The 21,170-nt window shown below is 44.8% G+C and overlaps 1 protein-coding gene across 1 annotated transcript in view; it reads right to left on the bottom strand.

Annotated features, from left to right (window-relative positions):
• The window catches only part of CARD11 (caspase recruitment domain family member 11), a 192,774-nt gene extending 172,235 nt beyond the window's left edge, over positions 1–20,539 (bottom strand). Inside the window, exon 1 of the mRNA XM_073647913.1 lies at positions 20,346–20,539. The gene's annotated coding sequence lies outside the window, so the exon portion shown is untranslated. The remainder of the gene's footprint in view (positions 1–20,345) is intronic.
• Positions 20,540–21,170: the final 631 nt, after the last annotated feature.

The following is a 21,170-nucleotide window of genomic DNA, read 5'->3' as shown; positions in this document are numbered from 1 at the left end:
CTTTCCTTAGTGCTTGTAGCAGATCATAACAGTAAGTCCAGCCCAAAAAAAAAAAAAATTTCTCTAAGGAAAGACCTCCAGTTTTCCATCATGGTCTCGGTTCAAGATTTGGCTCAACGTTTGCAGGGACTCTCTCTGGAGGTGGCCGAGCTCCAACAACACGTGAGTAGCTGTTCTGGAGCACATTTTGTGGAGCCAAAGGTACGTCTGCCTGATCTATTTTTTGGTGAACAACAAGATTTTTTTTCTTTCAAAAATGCTTGTTTATTGTATTTTCGTTTAAGACCCAGATCCTCTGGTGATGAATCACAGCGCATAGGGTTCATAATGTCACTTTTGCGCAAAGATCCTCAGGGATGGGCCTTCTCTCTCCAGTTCTATTGTAGGGACAGATCTCCTGTCTTTCCTTAGTGCTTGTAGCAGATCATAACACCAGAGGGGTGGTGGATGTACGCAATGGGAGGCTGCCCGTACGCCTCCTAAACTATGGGGAGGCCGAGGTTAGATTACCACGCTACGCCACTGTTGCCAAACAACTCCATACACACGGCGGAGTCCTTAACCTCACCAGACGAAGTGGAGGATAATGACCCGGGAACCCAGGTGGAGGATTGGTGTCAACAGCTCCATGTTGGGACAGACACCACTCCTGCCCATCAGAATTAGGGTGTACACCGGGTGGTTCAGGAATACGAGCAGGTATTCAGTAAACACCCACTTGACTTTGGAAGGATTAAAGGGGTACAACACCATATACCCACAGGTGACCATCCACCCATCAAAGAACGTTACAGGCCCATGCCACAAGCACACTACCAGAAGGCGAAGGAGATGTTGTACGACATGAAGAAGGCAGGGGTAGTAAGGGATAGCTGTAGTCCCTGGGCACCTCCCCTGGTCCTAGTCAGGAAAAAGGACGGAAGCATGAGAATGTGTGTAGATTACAGACAGGTAAATCGCATAACACACAAGGATGCATACCCTTTGCCCTGTATAGAGGAATCCCTGGCTGCATTAAAGTCTGCAAATTACTTCTCCACCCTTGACCTCACTAGTGGGTACTGGCAAGTAGCTGTTGCTGAGGAGGATCGGGAGAAGACGGCCTTTACTACCCCGATGGGACTCTGCGAGTTCAACAGTATGCCGTTTGGACTCTGCAACTCCCCCGGAACGTTCCAGAGATTGATGGAGTGCTGCCTGGGACACCGCAACTTCGAGACTGTGCTGCTATACCTGGATGACGTGATAGTGTACTCCAAAACGTACGAGGACTATTTGAAGCACCTGGCAGAGGTATTTGAGTCGCTGTCCCGGTATGGGATGAAGCTGAAGCCCTCCAAGTGCCACCTGCTCAAGTGAAAGATACAGTACCTGGGGCACATCGTCAATCCAGGAGTAGCACCGGACCCGGAGAAGGTCACTGCCATCCAGAAATGGCCAAAGCCGAAGAGCCTCAAGGAGGTGCGTCAGTTCCTGGGACTAGTCGGGTATTACCGGAGGTTTGTGAAGGACTATACCAAGAAAGCGGCACCTTTGCAATATCTCCTGGTAGGACAGTCCGGGAGAGGGAGAAACCCCACCGTTCCAGTGGGGTAAGGAGCAAGCTGAATCCTTTGAGATGATGAAGGAAATCCTGACCGGCGAAGAGATCCTAGCCTGCCCTGACTACAGCCAACCGTTCCTGCTGTACACTGATGCCAGCAACGAAGGATTAGGAGCAGTGTTAAGTCAGAAGCAGAATGGCCGAGAGAAGGTGATTGCCTATGCAAGCAGGAAGCTCCGCCCGACCGAGAGGAACCCAGAGAACTATAGCAGCTTCAAGTTGGAGTTCCTGGCCCTGGTCTGGGCCATCACCGAGCGGTTCAAGCACTACCTAGCCTCCAGTAAGTCCACTGCCTACACTGATAATAACCCCTTGACTCATCTGGAAACAGCCAAGTTAGGAGCCATGGAGCAACGATGGATGGCTCGGCTGTCAAACTACCAGTTCACCATTAAGTACTGGGCAGGCCGCAAGAATGCCAACGCTGATGCCCTGTCCAGGATGCCTCACCAGTCGGACACTGAAGAAGTGGATGACCAGGAGGAGATTGAGCTACCTGCCTTCCACTGCTATGGAATGGTCCACGAGCAACGAGCCTCCAGGAGGTATCGTGGTAAGACACTAAACCGCACCACAGCTGGAAGGAGACCCAGGACAGCGACCCGGTTGTCAGCCGTATCAAGGAGCAGATAACCCAGGAAGGTTCCTCCCTGGAGAAGTACGTGTCTCCACAAGCCAAGCAACTGTGGAAAGAGAGAAGTAGGCTGTTTATCTATAGAGAGAAGTTGTGCCGGAGGTACGTCAACCCGAGGACCCATGAGATGGTATGGCAGATCGTAGTGCCTAGGACGGACATCTAGATGGTGTTGGAGGCCTACCACGATCAAGCGGGGCACTTTGGCTGGAAGAAGCTAGAAACCCTGCTGAAAGGTCAGTTTTATTGGGTTGGAATGCGCAGTTCCATAGGGAGATGGTGCCAGGATTGTGGACCCTGTAGCCTCAGAAGAAAAGACTACAGCAGCCAGAAGGCACCCCTGCAACCCATCAAGACAACTCGACCCTTGGAGATTGTGGCCCTGGATCATGTCAAGCTGTCACCCAGCAGGTCAGGATATTCCTATGCCCTGACCATCGTGGATCACTACTCCCGGTTCCTGGTCGTCGCCCCCGTCAAGGATCTGATGGCAGAAACTGCGGCGAAGACGTTTCAGGCGTACTTCTGCAGGCCCCATGGATACCCGGAGCAGGTGCTGACAGATCAAGGCCCTGCCTTTGAAGCCGAATTGTTCAAGGAGTTCTGCCATCTGTACTGGTGTAAGAAGATCCGGACTACACCGTACCTCCCCCAAACCTATGGGTTATGTGAAAAGATGAATAACATCGTCATCGACCTGTTAAAGACCTTACCATTAGAAGAAAGAAACCAGTGGCCAGTCAAACTACCTGACCTGGTAGATCTGTACAACCACATACCTGTGAGTTCCACCAATTGTACTCCAGCATATCTCATGCGAGCAAGACCCGGAAAGTTGCCCATGGACCTGGAGCTTGGTGTAGTAGAACCCGAAGAAGATATGTCCACTGAGGACTGGGACACGACGCGACAGGAACAGTACAGGAGAGTACAAGCCTGTGTCGAAGACAGTCTGAATAGGGTAAGAGACAAGCAGGAAGCACAGTGCAACAAGAGTGCGCCAGCAGAACCCTTAGCACCTGGAGAAGTCGTGCTAAAGAGAAAAAGAAGAAACCACAAACTTGATGACCAGTGGGAGAGGGAACCCTACATTGTGTTAAATTCAAGATTTGATAACAGGAAGACCTGTTTAATTACCAAGGTCGGGGGAAGAACGACTGCAACAGTATCTTGACACTATCTGAAGTTGTGTCTAGGTCTGCTAAAGCTCCAGGAAGAAGTGCCTCTCATCGTACCGGAGGAGCCTAAAGAAGCAGTGATACATACTGAATTAGGAGATTTCCCGGCAGATTGACCCCAACTAGGAGGAGCTGTGAAAATATCTGTGATCCACTTTTAACAACAACCAGAAGAACCTGCACAGCAAGTAGAACCTGTAAGTGCCCCAGAAGAGCCTGCTCAGGAAGAATTCCCGGAAGAAGGATCCCCGGTTGGAGCAGAGCAAGAAGGCCCAGCCAATGGTACACTTGCCAGTCCCGTAGGGAGGTCAAGTCAGTCTTGCAGTCCTTCCACACTTAGAACTGACAGAATGGGAGGTAGTACAAACACCAGTACCACACGCATCCCAGTTCTACGTAGGTCAACACGTAGCACGCAAGGTCAGACCCCTGTCAGATATAGAGAATAGAAAGGAAAACTCTGATGTATAAATAGTTGCCCCTGGGTATGTTGTTCTTGCGTAATTTTCATGTATTTAATTATTGATGTGTTTTGCCTTACAATGGACAATTTAGGTACATGGACACTTAGCATTGCATTTAGTTACCCGTAAGGGTATATATATAAAAGACTCTGTGGCTGAGGACTGTGAGCAGCCCAAAAACTGTTCATGTACATAATTGCACTCCCTGGAGTGCCTTGTAAGTAACCACTGAACAAAAACCCGTTTGGCGTGGCGGAAGACATGGTCCATCACCTGGATCACCTATGCCCTGCAGCCATGCCCGGGGCCGACGTTGAGGGTTTTCAGGCTGGTCCCTCTTGCTACTCATCCACTTTCAGTGAAAAGGACACCAGGTTACGGGACTTGCTGTAACCATATTGTTATTATTGTAATTGTTATTATTATTGTTTAACCTGTTTTTGAAAAAAATGCTTCAGTCCAGGAGTACTGAGTTTTACTAGGGGGGAATGTGGCGCCCTGCTGCGCATTGGTGCCACAGAACCCAGAAGGGTGCATGGATGGACTTCTCCACAAGAGGTCCTCACTACATTAATACACCTCCACCTTCCACCTCAGATCAGCAGAGGGAGCCCGTTAGGGATATATATAAGGAAGGTGGAGCCAGGCAGCTCAGTTGAGTTAGTTGTCAGCTCAGACAGAAGTGAGTCTGTGAGCAGAGAGCGTGCCGATGCTCAGAGAGCGGTGAAGACGCAGCACGCCAGCTGCCGAGTAGTGAGGGCCCCGAGTGTGGTCGACGGCGAGGAGAAAAGGAGAGTGGAGCTAAGGGGGCAGAGGAGCATAGTAAGCTCACCCCGTTATACAAACCGGACACCGGGTCCGAGCCTACAGGGACCTTTCACACCCAGTAGGGATAACCGGAATCCCAGGAGGACTACAAGTCCCTGGCAAACCTGAAGCTAGACACCTACAGGACCAGGAACCACGAAGGCCCCGACATCCAGGGAAAGTGGTTACCAACCAGAGGTCCTACTTCAGAGCAACAGGTGAAGTAAAAGCAGGACACATAGTCTAGACTCAGTTGCAGGCTGGCCAGGAACATACACAGAGACAGACACGGATCAGGAGGCCCTATACCCGCTCACTGGGGTGAAGTCCAAAAGTGCGCCCTTCACCTGGAGTACCCTGGACCGTACCTAACAACAGCACCAGTAAAGGTAATGAAGCAAAGCCCCTGTCTCTGTCCGTTACTTCTGCTGCGCCATCGCTCCCCCTGCACCACAACGCCCTGCGCAACCTGCATTGTTCTCACTGCCCTGAGGCCTGCTCCACCTGTGGGGAGCCGTTCCATCTCAAACTGCCATAACACCTGCCTCAGAGGACTGTCGCAGCACTGGTGATCTTCACCAGATACCACGGGTGGCGTCACAACAAATCCCCTATAAATATCCCCTTTTTGCACTGACTGCCCTGGGTCACGGACCGGGCCACCCACCGTGATCTACCCCAAAAGCAGCCATAAGGCCCGGCTGCAGAGTACCCCACGGCCCTGGGGGCGAGTCACTCATACCCATATCTTGTTTGTATACCCACTTAAAGGGGTCATCGAGGACTGAACTAGGTCATCAATATGAGGTCAATGAGGGAGTATCACCCAGCATCATAATCAATCAGCTTTAATTGGTGCCCGCAGAGGCCTGGTGCAAGCAATGTAGTGGGAAGGTGAAGCAGAGCAGCCATGTACATTGCTAAGAGGCCATTTCTGAGTACTGTGAATAGGAGATAAAGTGCAGTATTCAGCAGTGACCATTAAAGGGGTGGTACTGAATTAAAAGAAAGTTTAATCTAAATCCCTATCTATTTCATGCCGTAATCTAAACTCATTTCTAATCTGATTGCATTAAAAATTCCCTGTTGTTCTCTAACTACACTCTCTAACAGCTATTGTACTTTTTTCCCCAACTTGCTGTGTGATGACGCTTCGTTTAAGTATCCCAGTGCATGCTGGGATACTCAAATGAAGTGTCATCAGAGCTGGGACAAAGGTGCGGTCACTGTCACAGCCACTGTCCCCTCCCTGAAATAAGCGTCATGAGTGACAATCGCTTCAGGGGCAGGACTAGTCCCTGCTTTGTTACTGGGGGCTGTCACTGTGCGATGTGCACAGTGACAGCATGTGCTCTATGTTCAGATCAGTAGTAACACACAGAGGAGAGCGCATTGTCAGAGCACGGTGTCAGGGTACCCTTTTAAGCAATGTATGGGGCTGCCACATACTTCGCTCAGTTCCAGCCATTGCCAGTACAGATTATAGCTGATCGTTGGGGTGCAGGCTGTCAAACCTCTACCAATCTTATACTGATGACTTATCCAGTGGATAGGTCTTCAATATCTCAGTCCTGGAAAACCCTTTCAAATGAAAAATGTATGGCTGCGTGTGGAAAAACAATTGCTCTCTACATCCACACAATTACTTCATACCATATGAAAAAAGATTTGTACAAACCTCAACAACTTTTTATGTATCAATCCTTATTTTATACTTTAAGTCATTTTTCTATCTTGAGGAGCACACCACTCCTCTACCTCCCAAATTCCTGATTGCTGTGGTAATGGTACACACCTAAAGATTGACAGTACAGACGAGCTGCATGGTTGCGCTGGTAATCCCAACTGTGCGCTTTCCCATGCTACTAAGACAACATTCACACGTTCAGTATTTGGTCAGTATTTCACATCAGTATTTGTAAGCCAAAACCAGGAGTGGGTGAAAAATACTGAAATGGTGACGTTTTTCTATTATACTTTTCCTCTGATCGTTCCACTCCTGGTTTTGGCTTACAAATACTGATGTGACATAAGTCATACGAATACTGATTTGCTATTGCAAATGATTCCGTTAGAAAATCCCCCCCCAAAAAAATGGGAACCTTGGGATCCTTCCCTTATTTAAAGCTAGATAATAATTATAATCTTTGTAAAACTGTCTTACTTGGTTCTGTTTTAAAATGCTGTGAAATAACTGTTTATACATTTTTATTTTGTATGTTTCTGTTGTTAAATGTATTGTTTTTTCTTTTATGTATCACACTTATTATTGTTTTAAATATGACTTTAATCAGAGTTCTCCAATCTTCCCACTCCCTTATTCCATTATTTTTTCCCACTTCTCCCTTCTTAATAAATATTTACTCCCCCCCTCCTTTTTTTCCTTAATCTTCCTCCCTTCCTTTTCCTCCCTCTAAATATTCTTTAAAATTCAGTAAAATCATTGAAACACAAATACTGATGTGAAAAACTGACCAAATACTGAACGTGCGAATGTGGCCTAACAGAGACAGCCATGCCTCTGCAGCATCGGAGGAGTGAAGAGACACTGAAGCTGGCTGGATTCAGTGACCTGGACAATTTCAGATCAGAACATGCAAGCTCTAAACCAAAGAATTCCTTGCCTACGGAACTGGACACCTATGAAAGACTGAAGAGCTATCCAGTAACTTTGGCCACGGCCCCACAATCAGTATTTTGTCAGTATTTGGTCAGTATTTTTTCTCAGGAGTGGGAGCCAAAACCAGGAGTGGGTGATAAATGCAGAATTGGTGACTTGTTTCTATTATACCTTTTCTCTGATTGTTCCTCACCTGGTTTTGGCTTCCACTCCTGAGAAAAAATACTGACCGAATACTGATAGTGGGGCTGTGGCCTTAGACAGCAAACTATAGTCAGTAAACTATAGAATTAAAAATTCCTGCTTTTACAAGCGCTTTGAAATTTTACAATTTAACAAGATACAACAACCACTTTTAAGGCGGTTGTATACTTTGACAATTCATTTTTGTTGAAAGGGTCCCCTTCATTTAGCTGATCAAAAAATTCTTCACTGCTGAGACCCTTAAAGATCAACTGTAACCTGTGGGGGAATGAGCAGCAGTTGGTTAATTACCCTGCATCCTAAGGATAGGCCAACAATGTAAAAGTCCTGGAACACCCCTTTAATGTTTTCTCTCAACCAGTCAGAGGCATCAAGAAACACTACATGATAAGTTCCAAAATGTGGAATTGAGAAATGTGTTGTGATGGTGTCATGTAACCCAGAAAATTGCTTCATGCTTTTACCAACTTTTCAGAAACTGCAGGAACTAATAGTTTGCGCAAGGAGATTCACTTTCTGTATGTGGTTAAATCAAAACATAAAAATAAAAAGTACAGGACTTGTCTATACTCCACAGTTGGGATAATAAGTGCATATTCAGAATCTTTTCAACATGTTTCTCAATAAAGGCACCAAGAAACCAGGAAACCTAATATGTGACACAGGGAGCTGCTGAGGTCGAGGTCAAATCACCCCTGGGCTGAAAGTCGTGGACAAAGAAATCACCATTTAGTCCATGCCTGTAATGAAGTTTGCTGCATCTTTTGTAACGGATAATGAAATACAGTTGTCTTTGCATCTTTGTTCAATTATATGTTATCATTTAAAACAAAGATCATTCTGTTTATCTACTTCCTCTTCTAAACTTGATGTCACCATCTCTGTGTAGAGCCGGGCATACACATAAGATTAGGATTTACCGTACATTGCGGCTGATATAAGTGACCTGACCATAAACATGTCAGACTAAATTGGCAGACCCAGAACTTTATTTTTCTTTTTAAAGCGTTACTTTTCTTGGAGACCGATTGTCCGTAATCTGCAGACATGCACTTCTGGTTTCACCATGACAGATCACTGAGCTCGCAGACAGTAGTAGTCTGCAGTTGACTATTGCAATAATTGTAAAACAATGAGAAGCCAAGATGTTCAAATTCGCATCATATCACAATACCTGCATTATGAGTGCTATTTTACTTAATCTGATCCACACAGTGCAAAAGAAGTCTGTGTGGAATCCATGTCGAAATAAAACACTTTTACTTCTGACCGCCTGAGATATAAATACATGATAAGAAAGGTACAAAATAGGACTTTTATTTAAAAAAAAATGCCCCGATATCATGCTCACACCCAGAGAAGTTTTTCAAATTTATGGAAATATATTATAGTCTACTGAGTTGTTTGTAGTTAAAAAAAAATCAATGGATCATTGATACGTTCCCATTTTCCATCATTTGTTATTTGAATATTGTACGTCTATTTATTTTGCATATCAGTCAACTTTCTCTTCCCGGAAAATGAAAAATTGATTAGCATACACGGCTTCAAAGTCTGCAAGTTGGTCAAATTTTCTGCTTCTTCCTCTTTTAGTCAAGTGACTGCTATGAATAGAGCTCTGCTGTATTCTATTCAGTTCTTAAAGGGAAGTGATACTTTAATGCTTTTTTTTTACCGTAGTGTGTCAGAAAGAAAACATTGTAAAAGAAAACAATGGAAACACAGATACAGTGGATATAATCATGGATGGATGATACACAGACAGATACATACATAGTGTACCAATGGGTGGAAGAAAAGATATGTCTCAAGACTGCGTCTATATGACATTGTATATAATCTACCAGGTTTTAAATCTAGTGCAAAAATCATAAAATCGTCAAGTTAATGCATCCCCTTTATGGTGCGTGCTCACAATCAGGAATAGTAGCGTTTTGGACGTAGCTTATTTTTGCTGCATCCAAAACGCTGTGTTGTACAGTACAAGCACAATGGATGGGATTAATAGAAATCCTATGCCCACTATGCTTCTTTTTTATGCTGCGTAAACTCACCTGCATTGCGGGTTTCCGAGCCGCAGCATGTCAATTTTTCTTGCGGGAACACTCAGTCTTCTGTGTGGACTTTCATGTCTTACTCTCGATGATGTCAGTAACGTCATCGCTTCTGAGACATGACCGGGAGTGACCTATGAAGCGTCATTCTCAAAACAATGCTCCATAGGTTGCTGTACAAAATCACTGGACGTCGTGGGAAATCCAATGGATTACGTTGGAGTTGCGGATATTTTTTTTTTATAATAAATTTGGTGAATGAAGGAGTGTTTCTTGTTTTTATTTATTTTATCTATCTTTTTATATCTTCCAGGTTCTCATTTATGGACTACTTCTGATTCACTGGATTAAGACGGATTTTCATGTTGTTCTTTTTTTCTTTTTAATAAATTGATGAACGCCGTGTGGGGCAGTGTTTTTTAAAAGAAACTAATTTTTCCTGTGTGTTTTTTTTTTTTAATACTGGGTTAGTAATGGGGATGTCTGATAACACTCAAGTGAGCGGAGGTGCGGAATTCATGCGCAAATCTACCCGCGTCAAATCCTGAATAAACACTGATAGTATGCACATACCCTAAGGGCTATATATACATATAACAGATAGATAGAAAGATGCCATTGAGATATATAATTAGTACAGTGCGTGTGTAGCTTACTGTACATGTATTTTAGTAATAAATGAATTACAGAAAAGATGGCGTGGTGTCCCCCAAATTTTTATTAACCAGCTGAGGGAAAGAGGAGAGTTAGGGGGCTGATGTTTATAGCCAGGGAAGGGGGTAATATCCATGGAGCTGCCCATCTCACAGCTGTATACTTGCCTGTATTGGTTATTAAAATGGGTAACCCCCCCCCAAAAAATGACGTGGGGTACCTCATATTTTAATAACTAGCAAAGGCTAAGCAGACAGCTGCGGGCTGATATTAATAGCCTAGGAAGGGGCCATGGATATTGGCCCCCTCCTAGACTAAAAACATCAGCTCTCAGCCGCCCAAGAAATGGTGCATCCATAAGATGCGCCAAATCTGGTGCTTAGCCTCAGCTCTTCTCACTTGCCCTGGTGCGGTGGCAAGTGGGGTAATAGGGTTGAGGTTGATGTTAGGTTTGCATTGGCAGCTGATATCAAGCCCAGGGGTTAGTAATAGAGAGGCGTCTATAAGATGCCCCCATTACTAACCCCAAAGTCAATATGGAAATAAAAAACACCCAGAATAAAGTCCTTTATTTGAAATAATGACACAGACTCCTTTATTGAAAAAACACTCCCTGTCCCTCTTTTACCCATTTAATCAGAAAATGTAAAAATAAAAAAGCAAACTGTAGTATCGGCGTCTCTGCCCCCTGACAGGCAGAGACGCCGTCCCTCTTACCGCCGCACTCCCGGCCCGGTGTCTTCCGGCTCTCCTGCTGCCGGCGCGCGCAGCTTCCCAGGCACTGTGCTTAGGGCGAGCGCGCGCGCTCCCTCCCTCTTAAAGGGGCCGCGCGCGCCGTCCTAAGGAGTCCCCGGCCAATGGTGGACCTCTCATATAAAAGGCACCTCCTCCAAAATGGAGGTGCCCGTACAAGGTTGTAGCTTTGTGTCCTAAACTCTGCTTAAGCCCTCAGGTCCGGCTGCTAGCCTACCAGTCCAGTCCGCCAGCTTGACTACCAGTCCAGTCCGCCAGTCTTGACTACCAGTCCAATCCGCCAGCCTGACTACCAGTCCAGTCCGCCAGCCTGATTACCAGTCCTGTCCGCCAGCCTGACTACCAGTCCGCCAGCCTGACTCCCTGTCTCCGCCTGCCAAGTGTACTTTACAGCCCGATGGTCTGCCTACGATCCAAATCTGCCAGTCTGTCTATGGGCCTGGCTTGCCTGCCTACCCGGAGAACGTACCAGTTTCCTGCCGTGCTTATCCGTCAGCCTACCTGGAGGCTCTTACCAGTTACCTGCCGTGCCTATCTGTCAGCCTACCTGGAGGCTCCTACCAGTTGCCCGTGGGAGTCACCTGCTCTCATACAAGGACAGGCCCAGAGTAGCACCTGGTCCCTCTGCTCTGTCCTTCCCTGGTTCACGGAGTCGATTGAGCCACAATGCGACCTTGGTCAGTCCGAGTTGATACCTAGTTACGCCCCTCTGGTCCCTCATTGCACCGCAGCACAGAGGTTCCTCCACCAGGATCCGTAACACAAACATATACTAATCTGTCCCTGTAAAAAAAATAAAAAAAATAAATAACCACCATATTCCTCATCTGTCTGATGAGCAGATAATCCATTTGTCCCTCGACGAGTCTAGCTCTACTTCATCTAGATGGCAGGCTAAAAATTCTCACGCTCACCGTGCATTGCGAAAGGTGAGCGGAGTTCAGAGCCAATGAACTCCACTCACTTAAGTGACATCAGCGCGAGCACAGTGGGGAAGTTCTCAGTGAGGTGAACGGCGTTCATTGGCTATGCACTCCACTCACATTATTTCCGTCACTGCCAGTCATTGAGCTCTGCTAGCATGCAGAGCTCAGTGACTCTGCTGGATGTGAGGCTGAATGATCACATAATGTAATCATTTAGCCTGACATCTAGATGTAGCAGAGCTAGACGCGTCAAAGGACACATACATTATTTGCTCGTCGGATAGGTGAGGAATATGGTCGTTTATTATTTATATTCTTTTTACAGGGGACATGGGCTTCAGTGGATTAGGCGTAAAAGTGAGTATAACTGTGTTTTTTTTTATTTCAATAAAGGGGTTTGTGTCATTATTTCAAATAAAGGACTTTATTCTGGGTGTTTTTTATTTACAATTTGACTACAGGGTTAGTAATGGGGGCGTCTTATTGATGCCTCTCCATCACTAACCCCTGGGCTTGATGTCAGCTGACAATACAAAGCTGACATCAACCCCAACCCTATTACCCCACTTGCCATTGCACCAGGGCAAGTGGGAAAAGTGGAGGCTAAGTGCCAGAATCGGAGCATCTTATGGATGTGCCTTTTCTAGGGCGTCTGAGAGCTGATATTTTTAGTCTGGGAAGAGGCCAATATCCATGGCCCCTTCCTAGGCTATTAATATCAGCCCGCAGCTCTCTGCCTATCCTTTGCTGGTTGTCAAAATAGGGGGAATCCCATGTCATTTTTTTGGGGGTCCCCCATTTTAATAGCCAGTAAATGCTAGGCATACAGCTGTGAGCTCATAATAATAGCCGGGAAGCTCCATGGGTATTACCCCCTTCCCAGGCTATATAAATTTGCCCCCAGCAGTCTGCTTTCCCTTTGCTTGTTAATAAAATTTCGGAGGATCCCACGCCATTTTTGTCAAAAATGTATTTATTTAATAATAAAAATACATGCACAGTAAGCTACACATGCAAAGGACTGATTAAATATCACTCTCACATTTTTCTATCTATCTGTCTCTCTATCTACGTTTAGAAGAATATTTCCTTTGAAAACTAACTTTAAATGACATAGAGAATTACTCTATATGTAAACGCTAATGATAAAATCACATTCCATACGGATGTCATTCACATGTTATTTGGATGTAATTCGCATGCTAGGTGAGAAAAATTGCATTGTACTCAGATGAAAAACTAATGACACTTGTATGACAGTCGTCTAACTTTTCAGGAACAACATCAGACCGATTTATTTAACGGTGATAGGTATGAGCCCTTATACTTTTCCTCTGATCCATTCCTGATTTTGGCTTACAAATACTGATGGCAAATACTGACCAAATACTGAACGTGTGAACATTTAGCTGTATTTAACTACATGTGGTTCCTTTGCATTTAACTACTTTAGCAGAAAATTCCTATAGATGTAACTATCCTACTAAATAATCCATGCAGAAGATATGTGTTACCTAAGAAATACTTAAAAGTGTTTTCCATTTTTTGCGCAGCTTCTACATATATATTTGTATAAGATTTTTCCATTCAGCCAATATTGCCATATAAGCCTGGAGACATATATGCAATTTTTGAGGCAATTTGAGGTGTATAATTATATTTAAGTCAAGGACTGAGTGGAATTTCCCAGGTTAAATCAACCAAAAGATTTACATAAAATACTTGAAAATGTTTTGGTATATATCATTATTTTAGATGTAGAATTTTCTCAAGACTCTAATCAAAGTTAAAAACATGTGACTACCAACTTCACCACAACCCTAAAACCATGTTCAGAGGGTTTGATGCCGTCTTTGAAGTGAATTTTTTTTTAATCTAATCCTAGTTTTAACATATCCAGTACAAGTGCATGAAAACCTAATTTTGTCTAATCATTATCAGCAAGGGCCCAGTGATCAAGGTATAACACTATGGATAGGTGCTAATTTTATATCTTGGTACCTTTAAAACCTAACATTGTCCTTTAAAATCCAACATTGACATTTCCCAAGCCATATGGACACAGTTTCTCCAAGGCTGCAAAAGCACTTCTGCTTTTCACATTTCACTGACCAGGACTAAATATACTGCTCAAAAAATAAAGGGAACACACAAATAACACATCCTAGATCTGAATGAATGAAATATTCTCATTGAATACTTTGTTCTGTACAAAGTTGATTGTGCTGACAACAAAATCACACAAAATCATCAATGGAAATCAAATTTATTAACCAATGGAGGCCTGGATTTGGAGTCACCCCCAAAATTAAAGTGGAAAAACACACTACAGGCTGATCCAACTTTTAAGTAATGTCCTTAAAACAAGTCAAAATGAAGTTCAGTATTGTGTGTGGCCTCCACTTGCCTGTATGACCTCTCTACAATGCCTGGGCATGCTCCTGATGAGGTTGCGGATGGTCTCCTGTGGGATCTCCTCCCGGACCTGGACTAAAGCATCCGCCAACTCCTGGACAGTCTGTGGTGCAACGTGACGTTGGTGGATGGAGCGAGACATGATGTTCCAGATGTGCTCAATTGGATTCAGGTCTGGGGAACGGGCGGGCCAGTCCATAGCTTCAATGCCTTCATCTTGCAGGAACTGCTGACACACTCCAGCCACATGAGGTGTGGCATTGTCCTGCATTAGGAGTAACCCATGGCCAACCGCACCAGCATATGGTTTCACAAGGGGTCTGAGGATCTTATCTCGGTATCTAATAGCAGTCAGGCTACCTCTGGCGAGCACATGGAGGGCTGTGCGGCCCTCCAAAGAAATGCCACCCCACGCCATTACTGACCCACTGCCAAACTGGTCTTACAGAAGGATGTTACAGGCAGCAGATCGCTCTCCATGGTGTCTCCAGACTCTGTCATGTCTGTCACATGTGCTCAGTGTGAACCTGCTTCCATTGGTGAAGAGCACAGGGCGCCAGTGGCGACTTTGCCAATCCTGGTGTTCTGTGGCAAATGCCAAGCGTCCTGCACGGTGTTGGGCTGTGAGCACAACCCCCATCTGTGGACGTCGGGCCCTCATACCACCCTCATGGAGTCGGTTTCTAACCGTTTGTGCAGACACATGCACATTTGTGGCCTGCTGGAGGTCATTTTGCAGGGCTCTGGCAGTGCTCCTCCTGTTCCTCTTTGCACAAAGGCGGAGGTAGCGGTCCTGCTGCTGGGTTGTTTCCCTCCTACGGCCCCCTCCATGTCTCCTAGTGTACTGGCCTGTTTCCTGGTAACACCTCCAGCCTCTGGACACTACGCTGACAGACACAGCAAACCTTCTTGCCACAGCTCGCATTGATGTGCCATCCTGGATGAGCTGCACTACCTGAACAACTTCTGTGGGTTGTAGAGTCCGTCTCATGCTACCACGAGTGTGAAAGTACAACCAACATTCAAAAGTGACCAAAACATCAGCCAGAAAGCGTACTGAGATGTGGTCTGTGGTCCCCACCTGCAGAACCACTCCTTTATTGAGGGAGTCGTAATAATTGCCAATAATTTCCATCTATTGTCTATTCCATTTGTACAGCAGCATGTGAAATTGATTGTCAATCAGTGTTGCTTCCTAAGTGGACAGTTTGATTTCACAGAAGTTTGATTTACTTGGAGTTATACTCTGTTGTTTAAGTGTTCCCTTTACTTTTTGAGCAGTGTATATTGTAGAAATGCATCTTTTCTTTATCCTCTCAACCCATTAAGGCCCCCTGTGCATTTCTTTTAACTGCTTCAGGGTTTCTAAACCCTGAAGGGGTGACGAGATAAAATAAGATGAAACATGTGCACAGCAACTTCACTCATATGCAATTTCTTTCTGCTTCTCTGTTTTTCACTGAACATTGAGAGAATTAAGGAGAGCAGCTCATTGGCACGTGACTAAGTGTTCATATCGCATATGTGCTTTGAGAAGGGGGGCAAACTGAATTCTTGCCCCCCTGGTGGCAGAAAACCTAGTTACTCCTCTGGGTATGAGAGTATAAATGTTATTTTACGAGGGGGAAACATATGGATTGAGAAGTGGTTGTCCGAATAGTGGACAACCACTTTAACCACATGGTCAAACATGGAATCCGTGAGTTCTACTTAACAACCTCAAAGCTTTTCGTAAGAAGCAGATTTTTGTGAATGTCATGTCACTCAATGCTAGAGCATAGCCCAGACACCTTCTATGGGATTCATGCCAGTGGGTGACTAGCCCATAGAAGATTTAGGGTAGCTTTTTTGCCTTCTAATCTTATACTTTGTTAGCAGCATGGCAAGAAGCTTCATCTTCCATTAACAGAGTTAATGTTTTGTTCAGCAACCCATCTAGACACAATGGAAGAAAACCCAATATTTCTTTTGCCATCACCATCCCCCATTCTAACTGTTTAGGCTTGTGTGTTGATGAAACATTAAAGTACTGCACCTAACTATAAAACGACTGTAGAAGTGCTGAGTACAGGCACGTTCCATGCAACCTGTCTGCCGACTTTTTTTCCGAGTGGAGACAAATACTCCTGGGAATGAGAGACCCATATAATCCATACTAGGCATTACAAATACAAGGACTGCTCAAGCATGATCGGGTGGGTGTTGTTCTTACTGAGCAGCTCTCCATTATGCCCCATTGAGGAGGGTGCCCAGTGGCATATAAGCAAGGGACAAAATGTGCAAGCAAATGTACTACTGGTAGCACTGACTCCTGGTTTCTTAGGTTGGGTGCTGAATTTTCAGTATGCAAATTCCAAAGTATCAGCATTCAGCATTATTTCTAGAGATTTAAAAAAACTCAATTTATTAACACAAGTTATTAAAATCATATGATCTGTTTAAATCAGGGGTCTCAAACATGCGGCCCGCGGGCCGCATGCGGCCCCTGAGGCTGCTTTATGCGGCCCGCAGGCACAGACCCCTTGATGATCCCGACCTGGTCCAGGAGGAGCCGCCGACAGCAGCGCTGCATTGCCGCACAGAGACTGTTTCCCAGCACTGCATTTCCAATGCCAGCCGCTGGCCAATCAGAGGCCAGCAGCTGATATCTGCGTGTCGGCGCAGCGAGTATGACGTCATTGCCATATGCAGATGTCAGCTGCTGGCCTCTGATTAGCCGGCAGCTGACATTGAAAATGCTGTGCTGGGAGACAGTCTCTGTGCGGCAATGCAGCGCTGCTGTCGGCGGCTCCTCCTGGACCAGGTCGGGATCGTCAAGGGGTCGGACTCTGTGGTGCCTGCGGGCCACATCTGCAGGAAGGCCGCCGAGGGAACGGAGGACAGGTGAGAATCATCTTTTTTTTTTTCTATTTTATGTGTGTGAAGAACAGCACAGGGGGCACATAGCCACAAGAGGGGACCTGGATGGGGCACAGAGCCACAAGAGGGGACCTGGATGGGGCACATAGCCACAAGAGGGGACCTGGATGGGGCACATAGCCACAGGATGGGGACCTGGATGGGGCACATAGCCACAGGATGGGGACCTGGATGGGGCACAGAGCCTCAAGATGTGGACCTGGATGGGGCACAGAGCCTCAAGATGTGGACCTGGATGGGGCACAGAGCCACAAGATGGGGACCTGGATGGGTCACAGAGCCACAAGATGGGGACCACAGCCACAACATGGGGACCTGGATGGGTCACATAGCCACAAGATGGGGACCTGGATGGGGCACATAGCCACAAGATGGGGACCTGGATGGGGCACATAGCCACAAGATGGGGACCTGGATGGGAAACATTGCCACAGGATGGGGACCTGGATGGGGCACATAGCCCCAAGATGGGGACCTGGATGAGGCACATTAGTACAAGATGGGCGCCAGGATGGGGAACGTTGCCACAGGATGGGGACCTGGATGGGGCACATAGCCACAAGATGGGGACCTGGATGGGGCACAGAGCCACAAGATGGGGACCTGGATGGGGCACATAGCCACAAGATGGGGACCTGGATGGGAAACATTGCCACAGGATGGGGACCTGGATGGGGCACATAGCCCCAAGATGGGGACCTGGATGAGGCACATTAGTACAAGATGGGCGCCAGGATGGGGAACGTTGCCACAGGATGGGGACCTGGATGGGGCACATAGCCACAGGATGGAGACCTGGATGGGGCACATTAGTACAAGATGGGGACTTGGATGGGGAACATTACTACAAGATGTTTTCCATTATTACTATATGATGCTAATTGTAAGACAATATTACTGTATGTGGCCAATTGGGGGAAATAAAATTGTAAAAAAAAAATAAAATAAAATAAAGCATGAAAAAATATTGGGCACTAAAAATGCTGTTTTATATGTAAACTAAAGTAAACACAAAAAAGTGCACGTTTATTATCGCCACATCCATAACGACCCAAGCCATAAAAAAATAAACACGGCAAAAATGTTCAAAAGGTGTATACAAAAAAAATGGTATCACTAAAAATGTCACATTGAACAAAGAATGCGGCCCCCCAAATTCAAATTTTTTCCATGTGCGGCCCATATACCCAGCCGAGTTTGAGACCCCTGGTTTAAATACAACATTTTTACAGACAGAGCCATCACTGGCAAATGTATACAGTCAGTATATGAGGTTCTTTTACTTTTCTCACCATTAAACGTTATTGTCTAACAAAAAGATAGGTGATAACTTGTGGTTCAGTGGGGGTCCGACCTCTCCAGAAGTCCCTTAGAAACTGAATGGAGAGCTCTATTCCAACGGAGTATTACAAAGCATCATTCAGGATCAGTTGTGGTCTCACCCCCAACAACTTGCATGTTAAAATCTATCATTTAAATAGGTATTAACGTTTAATATTAAGAATAACTTGTTATCTATTGTATCTGTACAGCATTTGTTTTGCAGTTCTTAATGACATAAGAAAGAAAAATGCAGCAAAATTTGTAGCATAAAAGGAGCAAACACTTGATGTGTTTTTAGTGGCACTTTTTATAGTGTTTTTTTGCATACAGTTGTTTCCTGGGCATCAATAAAGATATAACATGCATAAGACATACACTGCTTTTCTTCCTTTCTGTAATTTTTCAACTAAAAGCAATTAATAGGTATGGTTTGATTTGGTCATCTTTGTAGCGTTATTCTTTTATAAACCTCCATTAGTAGTATTTTAGTATTTAGCATGTTATATTTTTGTGGACAGTGCTTCTACTATTACAAATCATGTAATTCTGAGAGAAATCTACATCATTTGTAATGTTAGAAACACAGCTAAATAAACACAATGAAAAATATAGGTACTAAAAACACCTTATTTAGAAAACTGCAAGAAAGAACATCGCTTGCCGACAGATGCTACTGCACATGCGCTGGTGCCATTTTGTTGGAGCAAAAAAAATTTGGCCCCAACAAAACAGCACCGGTACATGAGCAGTAGCATCTATTGGCAAGCAATGCTCTCAATCTGCCAAGCGAGCAGTGGGCTTGCGCACATTGAGAGCATCGCTTGCCGACAGATGCTACTGTGCATGCACCGCCGCCGGTTCCATTTTGTTAGAGCCAAATTCTTTTTCTTTTTTTTTGAAGACTACAATATTAAATGCGCAGGTGCAGTATTTAAAATAGGAGTCAGGTCATTGAAGGCTCAGTGACCTGTCATTTAAGCCCAGAATGATGACAATGAGGCCAGAGCACCAAAGAAAGACCGGCATACAGGCTGCCCCATAGCGCGGGCATATCATTAACTCAAAACTGCAAACACAGATTAAACAAGAACCACAAGACAGATTTCTTCAACCCAGGTATCATTTTAATCAGTGTAACAGCGCAATCTGACAATACCTGTAGTCTATTTAACAAAATCCTGATGACAGGTTCACTTTAAGGACAAAAATTAAAAGTATTTTTGATTTTGTGCCAAATTCGTGAACTACATTGAAGAATTTGGTGCAAAAAAAAAATCAGTGAATGCCACAAGACATAAAAAAGAAAAGCGACTTCAAGAAATTGCAAATTATGAAATAGGGCCTTGGGAAAATAGAATTTCATTCATGCCATTTGTTCACACTTGTAACACCTGTCTTAAGCTTTTGGCAAACACAACATAAACATTGTGTAAATTCAGCCTTACTACAAGTGAATCAATGTGGCTTCACAGCTGAGTGGCACAGTTCTAAAGTCCCATGAAAGTGGTTAGACATTGCTTCACGTCCACAAAACGTTCAGTCAATGAGACCGTACATATAGACATGTTGCATACAACACATGCACATCATAACTGTAATACACCAAGGTTCACCTGTACTAGAATGAGAATGTGGTATGCTGCAACTACAACCTACAATTGTAGCCAGAAAGCAAAAGTCTGTTGTGTCAATATGGATTTACTACTATATAGCTAGTAGAGCATCATTTAGTGCCTAGAAAGATAGCGTACGTCTGATGTTTGTTGTCACAGAAAGTAAAATTGACCTTACCCTTGGCAGATTCTTAACTGATAGGAAATGTTGTATCCAGCAGATGTCTGGCCAGGTGACAGCAGGTAGACATTGAAGAGCTGCTGCCTGTGTTTGGTCTTCACCTGTGCATGGAGAGATGATGTGTAATTCTCAGCCAGCAATCACGAATCATAGGATTATTAACACGGATCTTTGAAACTAAAGGGAGGAGCAATAAAAGGGAAATGAGAAAAGCTTACCGGAAACCATAGAGCCGTAACCTACAGGAAACCAAACACACACACAAAACTTGTTAATGTGACATACTCTACTTGTTCCTGCTCCACCAGTGCTATCTTTATAACCAGTAAATCCAAACTTTATTGCACAGGATGTCAATTTCGAAAGTAAGTTATCTCCCCACAGGTTGTAGATAATTGTGATAAGTCACTTTTTGACTCTGTTCCCCTTGCCCAATCCCATCTTATCGCATTGCCCATTCAGGATATCTCCCATTTCTAAACGACTTCAGACACTGAGATTTCCTCAACAGATAATAAACCTTACAATGTAAGTGCTGAGCACAATGGACTGTGACAACAAAATGTGGACAACCTGCTCGATAGCCGGTTACACATCAGGCTCTTCTACCTTGTGTCTGCACATTCTCTTTCTTTTGCACATTCCCTTCTCATGCTGTTTAGTTTGATTATTTATTTTTCTTGTTTCTCTTTTTTATTCCTTCTGCTATAATTGCTCCAGCAATACTTGTAAATAGGACTGTGTTGAGGAAAGAGTTAACAATATCTAACACTGAAGATCTGTATCTTGTGTTGCTGGAGCCGTGTACTTCTGTTTCTTCTT

This window comes from Phyllobates terribilis, unplaced genomic scaffold, assembly GCF_046119375.1.
Source record: "Phyllobates terribilis strain yellow unplaced genomic scaffold, ASM4611937v1 Scaffold_9__5_contigs__length_417890890, whole genome shotgun sequence".
Taxonomy (NCBI): Eukaryota; Metazoa; Chordata; class Amphibia; order Anura; family Dendrobatidae; genus Phyllobates; species Phyllobates terribilis.
The sequence above is the reverse complement of the archived record's forward strand: the minus strand, read 5'-3'. Positions and strand labels throughout refer to the sequence as shown.